The sequence below is a fragment of the Petaurus breviceps genome, unplaced genomic scaffold (assembly GCF_028583685.1).
Source record: "Petaurus breviceps papuanus isolate PSGF00001 unplaced genomic scaffold, PetGlider_PUasm1.0 90849, whole genome shotgun sequence".
Lineage (NCBI taxonomy): Eukaryota > Metazoa > Chordata > Mammalia > Diprotodontia > Petauridae > Petaurus > Petaurus breviceps.
The window spans coordinates 9,111,928-9,118,398 of NW_027187361.1; the positions used below are offsets into that span (position 1 = coordinate 9,111,928).

General features: G+C 39.3%; 1 pseudogene; it reads left to right on the forward strand.

Moving 5' to 3' along the window:
- The first annotated feature begins 3,061 nt into the window (after window positions 1-3,061).
- LOC138149831 (tropomyosin alpha-4 chain-like) lies at window positions 3,062-3,793 on the forward strand (annotated as a pseudogene).
- Window positions 3,794-6,471: the final 2,678 nt, after the last annotated feature.

Here is a 6,471-nt window from a genome sequence, read left to right on the forward strand (position 1 = left end):
TAAGAGATTACCATTCAATAAAGCCAAAAATCCTGATTATACAGGCAAGAGCCTATTATTCATAAAAAGCTATTGGGGGAAAAAAAGTCAAAGGATTCTGGGAGAAGTTAGGTTAATTAAGGTTAGACCAACATTTAAAAGAATAAACAGATACACGAACCTTTTATGTTTTTTTAAGTTAATTTATTCATTTTTAGTTTTCAAAAATCACTTCCATAAGTTTCAAATTTTCTCCTTCTCCTCCCCTTCTTCACTCTCCAAGATGGCATGCAACCTGATATAGCCTCTGTCTATACATTTCCTGTTAAACATATTTTCACATTAGTCATGTTGTATAGAAGATTAGAAACAATGGGACAAACCATGAGAAAGTAAAACAGAAAAGAAAACAGTCTCCTTTGGTCTGCATTCACACTCCATATTTCTTTTCTTGGATGTGGATGACATTTTCCATCACGAGTCTTTTGGAATTGTTTTAGGTCCTTACATTGCTGAGAAGAACTAAATCTATCAAAACCAGTCACCGAATACAAGTGACTGTTACTGGGCACAATGCTCTCCTCGTTCTGCTCACTTCATTCAGCATCAGTTCATATAAATCTTTCCAAAATTTTCTGAAGTCAGCCTGTTCATCATTTCTTATAGCACAAGAATATTCCAATACATTCGTATAGCACAACTTGCTTAACCATTACCCAGTTGATGAACATCTCTTCAATTTCCACTTTTTGCCACCACAAGAAGAGTGTCTATAAAAGTTTTTGTACATATTGGGTATTTTACCAATTTTGTAATCTTTTTGGGATACAACTATTAGTATTATTGTTGGGTCAAAGGGTATGTGCATTTATATAGCCCTTTGTGTATAATTCCAAATTGCTCTTCAGAATGGTTGGATCAGTTCACAACTCCACCAACAATGCATTAGTTCCAATTTTCCCACAACTCCAGAATTTATCATTGTCCTGTTTTGTCATATTAGTCAATCTGATAGGTGGGATGTGGTACTTCACAGCTGTTTTGATTTTCATCTCTCTTATCAATAGTAATTTAAAGCATTTTTATATGACTATAGTTTTATTTTCTTCCTATGAAAACTTACTGTTCATATTCTTTGACCATTCATCAATTGGAGAATGACTTGTATTCTTATAAATTTGACTCGATTCTCTCTATATATTAGAAATGAGAAATTTACCTCACCTATAAGTAAAAACAAATAAAAGAAATGAGACCTTTATCAGATACACTAGTTGTAAAAATACTTTCCTAGTTCTCTGCATCCCTCCCAATCTTGTTTGTATTGGCTTTGTTTGTGTAATTTTTTTTCAACTTAATGTAATCAAAATTATCCACTTTTTATTTAATAATTGAACTTTTATAATTAAACTGCATGATAAACAGCAGCAGAAGATGATTTTTGCAATTTTTGGAGAGAGGAAAAAAGTCAGAAGAGAGAGTATAAATGTTAAATAAAAGTAAATCAGTAAAATGAAATATGTATGAGATACAGTGCATCATAAACACAAGGAAAGGGATGAATTCCAAGTAATCTAGGATGAGTTTTATGAACTGATGCTGGGTGAATTCAGAAGAATTAGAAGAAAGTTTTATATAATGACTTCAATAATGTGAAGAAAAATCACTTGGAAAGGCTTAAGAACTCTAATTAATGTAATAATTAATCATGATTCCAGAAGACAGATGAGGACTCCTTTTCTTCATAGTAAGTTAGAGGTGCAGAACGCTTCATGCATTACACACACACACACACACACACACACACACACAATATAAATTTATGTATACATATGTATATGTTTAGTTGGGCATGGTCATTTTGGGAACTTGATTTATTTCACCTTACTTGTTTCAGAGTGGTTTGTGTGTGTGTGTGTGTGTGTGTGTGTGTGTGTGTACATTTATTTATTTATTTTAGTTTAAAATACTCAGTTCCACAATCCCTTGAGTTCCGAATCTTCTCCCTTTCCCTTTCCTCTCCCTAACCTCCACCATGAGGGCATGCATTCTGATATAGGTTGTAAAAATACCTTCACAATTAACATTTGTCAGATTGTAAGGAAGAGTTATAGCCAATGGAATGAACGATGAGAAAGAAGGAACAAAACAAAACAAAAAGAGAGACAGCAAGTAGTTTGCTTTCATTCAGACTCTATAGTTCTTTCTCTGGATGTGGCTATCTCTTTCCATCAGGAGTCTTTTGGAGTTGTCTTACTGCCTTGCATTGCTGAGAGGCTCCCAGTCTACCAAACTAGTCATCACAGATACAATGTTTCTGTAACTGTCTACAAATTTCTCCTGGTGCTGTGCTCTTCACTCAGCATCAATGCATATAAGATTTTCAAAGTTATTATGAAGTCTGTTTCCTCATTTCTTATAGCACAATAGTATTCCATTACATTTATATGCCTGAATTTGTTTAGTCATTCCCCAAATTTATGGGCATCCCCTTGATTTCCAGTTCTTTACGATGACAAAATAAAAAATACTATAAATATTTTAGTAAAATCATGTCCTTTTCCAACTTCTATGATCTCTTTGGAATAAAGCCCAAGAAGTGGCATTGCTGCGTTAAAGGGTATGTGCATTTTTATAGCACTTTGAGCATAGTTCCTGGTTGCTCTTCAGAATGTATGGATCTGTTCACAATTCTTCCAAAAATGCGTTAGTGTTCCAATTTCCTAACACCCTCTCCAGCATTTATCATGTAGCTGTTTTGTCATTTTATCTAACCTGACTGGTGAGATATTGTACCTCAGACTTGTTTTGATTTGCATTTCTCTAATCAATAGTGATTTAGAGCATTTTTAATATGCTTATAGATATCTTTGATTTCTTCCTCTGAAAACTACATGTTCATATCCTTTGTCCATTTATTAGTTGGGGAATGTTTTGCATTCTTATAAATTTGACTCAGTACTTTGTATATTTTAGAAATGAGCCCTTAAGAATTAATGAAAAGGCAGAGCAGTGGTGCCAGTCCTGCCAGTCCCAGGGCTCCCAGGCTGTCTTGCCCTGTGCCCCGAGCCCCCTACACCCCATGGCAGGCCTCAGCTCCCTGGAGGTGGTGAAAAAGAAAATCCAGGTGCTGCTGATGCAAGGGGATGAGGCAGAGGACCAAGCCCAGAGCCTGCAGTGGGAGCTGGGTAGAGACCAAGAGTAGCGGGAGAAAGCTGAAGGAGATGTGGCAGCTCTAAATTGAGGGATCCATCTAGTTGAGGAAGAGTTGGACCAGGCAAAGGATGTTCTGGCCACAGCCCTGCACAAACTGGAGGAGGCAGAAAAGGTCACTGATGAAAGTGAGAGAGTGATTGAGAGCCTTGCGATGAAGGATGAAGAGAAAATGGAAATTCAGGGGACACAGTTGAAGGAAGCCAAGCATATCACAGAGGAGGCTGATCACAAATATGAGGAGGTAGCCTGTAAATTGGTCATCCTTGAGGGTGAGCTGCTGGAGCCAGCAGAAGAGAGCGCTGAGCTGTCAGAGCTTAAGTGTGGAGATCTGGAAAAAGAACTGAAGAATGTCACCAACAACCTGAAATCCTTGGAGGCTGCATCTGAGAAGTATTCTAAAAAAGAGGATAAGTATGAAGAAGAAATCAAGCTTCTGTCTAACAGACTTAAAGAGGCTGAGACCTGGGCTGAGTCTGCAGAAAGAACTGTTGCAAAGCTGGAAGAGACCATTGACAACCTGGAAGAAAAACTTGCCCAGGACAAGGAAGAGAAAGTGGGCTTACATCAGACACTGGATCAGACATTAAAGTAATGTAAGTGTATACAAATCAAAGAAGAATTTTGCTTGCCAAAAACTCAAGAACTCCATGTAGTCTCTTTCCCTTTTAAGAAGTTTCTTCTATTGTTCCATCTTTTCTTTACTGAAAATGTCAGTCATATTATGAATACCTGACCAACATTTGTTATCAGAGAGGCTTTGGGCACCAGTTACATTTAGTTCTTCCTTTCAAACAGCAAACTAAAGCTTCTAGTTAAATTTTATCCTTATATTGCATTTTTTTACCCTTAAATTGCATTGTTTTACCTTAGACAGGAAGGGCATTTAACCTAGGCCAGAAAGTCCAAGATTGAGGGCATTCTGTTACACTCTAGGCAATAGCGGGGAATGCAGCTGAGTTACTGGATCATGCCTGGGTTGATTTAAGAGCACAAGCATTCCAAGTCACCCTGAAAATTTTTACAGAAGGGCAGGGACCATCTCGTAAAATGGGTGGGGACTTTCCATCCATGGTGAAGAGGTTGTTTTAGGAAGTCATAAACCACAAAGAATGGCCTAATTTTGGTGCCCCTTCCTCCTACTCCATACTGCAGTGCAAACATTCTCTGAGCAGTCACTGAGAAAATACTTTTTAAAGATAATCGACCATATCTAGATTGTTTTTCTGGATGAATACTTGAGATTCCATTTTTGTACTGGTCTAAATAGAAGGCTTGTATAAAAACCCAGATGTGGCCTACAATTGATGTTACTTTCACTATATGCCTGGCCTTTTTTTTTCCTTTAAAAGAGTTCTCATTTTAGGATTTTAGGTGAGAACAGCCGATATTTTGACAGTATATCATTTTACCAACTTCTCTCATTTAGGAGTTGATTCTGCAAAGCAACTGAAAGTCTAATTCCAAATAAGGAACTATGTTTGTTCTGTCCCCTGATTTCTGTATGACTGAGCATCAGTAACAAAGTCATCCAGCAATTGAGTGGAAATTCATATGATGGTGTAATGGGAATGTAAATTTTAAAGATCTTCCCTGCCCCTAGGCTAAAGTGTACCTGGAGCCTGGGGTGGGAGGCTTGTTTTTCAGTAGATACTTCTTAATTGGCCAGTGAGTCAATAAGGTTGTTACATTCTCTGATCCAGGAGAAGGCTACATAAGCCCTAATGTGTAGCTTTGTTTTGGAGGCTCACTTTCAGAAGTGTTCTGTGATTTGATATGGATTCTGGGAAGCTGTTGTCCAGAGCCCCCCCTGGCTTTGAAAAACCCAAATGTTGAAACCCAGATGTTGATTGGGTATGGATGTAATGGCTGGACAGTTTGGAAAGCTGTCTACTTGATCTGTTTCTGTCTTGAAAATTCTGCCTGTATACTTTGAAGTTCAGGGTGCTGACCTTTTTCCTCTGAACAAGGTAAACGATATATGTTTGACTGATTAAAGTAAGCTTGTTAACCCATTTTGAGTTGCTTTCCTTTGTCAAAGCAGATCCAAGAACCTGTGGTGGCAGCAAACCCTGAGGACACTTGGGGTGCTTGCTGCTACAAAATGGCGTCAGGAACAGGATCTGCAGAGTAAAAGGAAAGTATGGGGACTGGGATAATTGTTTGTTTCCCAGTTGTGGTAGCTGTGACACTGTGGAGCCGTGGAGCAGGAGAGAAGAATGGCCTGCAAGCAGACTTCGCTGAGATTGAGAGCAGGAATGGTGAGCTACCTGCATCTGGACCTGGGCAGAAGCCAGGAGCCGCTGCTGCCTGCGGGAGGAGAAGGTACCCAGGAGTTCGGAATTCAGCCACAGAAAAAGATAAGAACTGAGGAGCAAAGCAGGGGCACTGAATGTGTTTCCTGGCTGCATCCCACAGTTTGGGACCCAGGGGGAGGATGGACTTGTGACTATGGTGGGGGGGATGAAGGGCCTTGGATCCCCAGGGACCCCACCTTGTTGGTTTTGTTGCCCAGCCCCCTCTCTGTACTTGGAAGCAGGGGCTGGAGCTGTGTGAGGAGAAAGACCCCCCCCCACCACAAGAGAACTTTATTTGCCCTCTTGTTTTGAATTGAAGTGATAATGCCATGTACTTTGTGTTTGTTTAAGGCCAAGAGGCCACTTTGGTAACTTTAGTTATGTACTTTGAAAATGTGACCTAAGAGATGTTTAATGATAATTCAAAAGTAAATTGTCTATGCTATGGGCATGAAAGATCTTGGGGCCAAATGTAATGGGAATATAAATTTTAAAGATCTTCTCTGCCCCTAGGCTAAAGTGCACCTGGAGCCTGGGGTGGGAGGCTTGTTTTTCAGTAGATACTTCTTGATTGGACAGTGAGTCAATAAGGTTGTTACATCCTCTGAGCCAGGAGAAGGCTATATAAGCCCTGATGTGTAGCTTTGTTTTGGGGTTCACTTTGAGAAGTGTTCTGTGATTTGATCTGTATTCTGGGAAGCTGTTGTCCAGAGCCCCCAGGCTTTGAAAAACCCAGATGTTGAAAGCCAGATGTTGATTTGGTATGGATGTAATGGCTGGACAGTTTGGAAAGCTGTCTACTTGATCTGTTTCTGTCTTGATAATTCTGCCTGTATTCTTTGAAGTTCAGGATGCTGACCTTTTTCCCCTGAACAAGGTAAATGATATATGTTTGACTGATTAAAGTAAGCTTGTTAACCCATTTTGAGTTGCTTTCCTTTATCAAAGCAGATCCAAGAACCTGTGGTGGCAGCAAACCCTG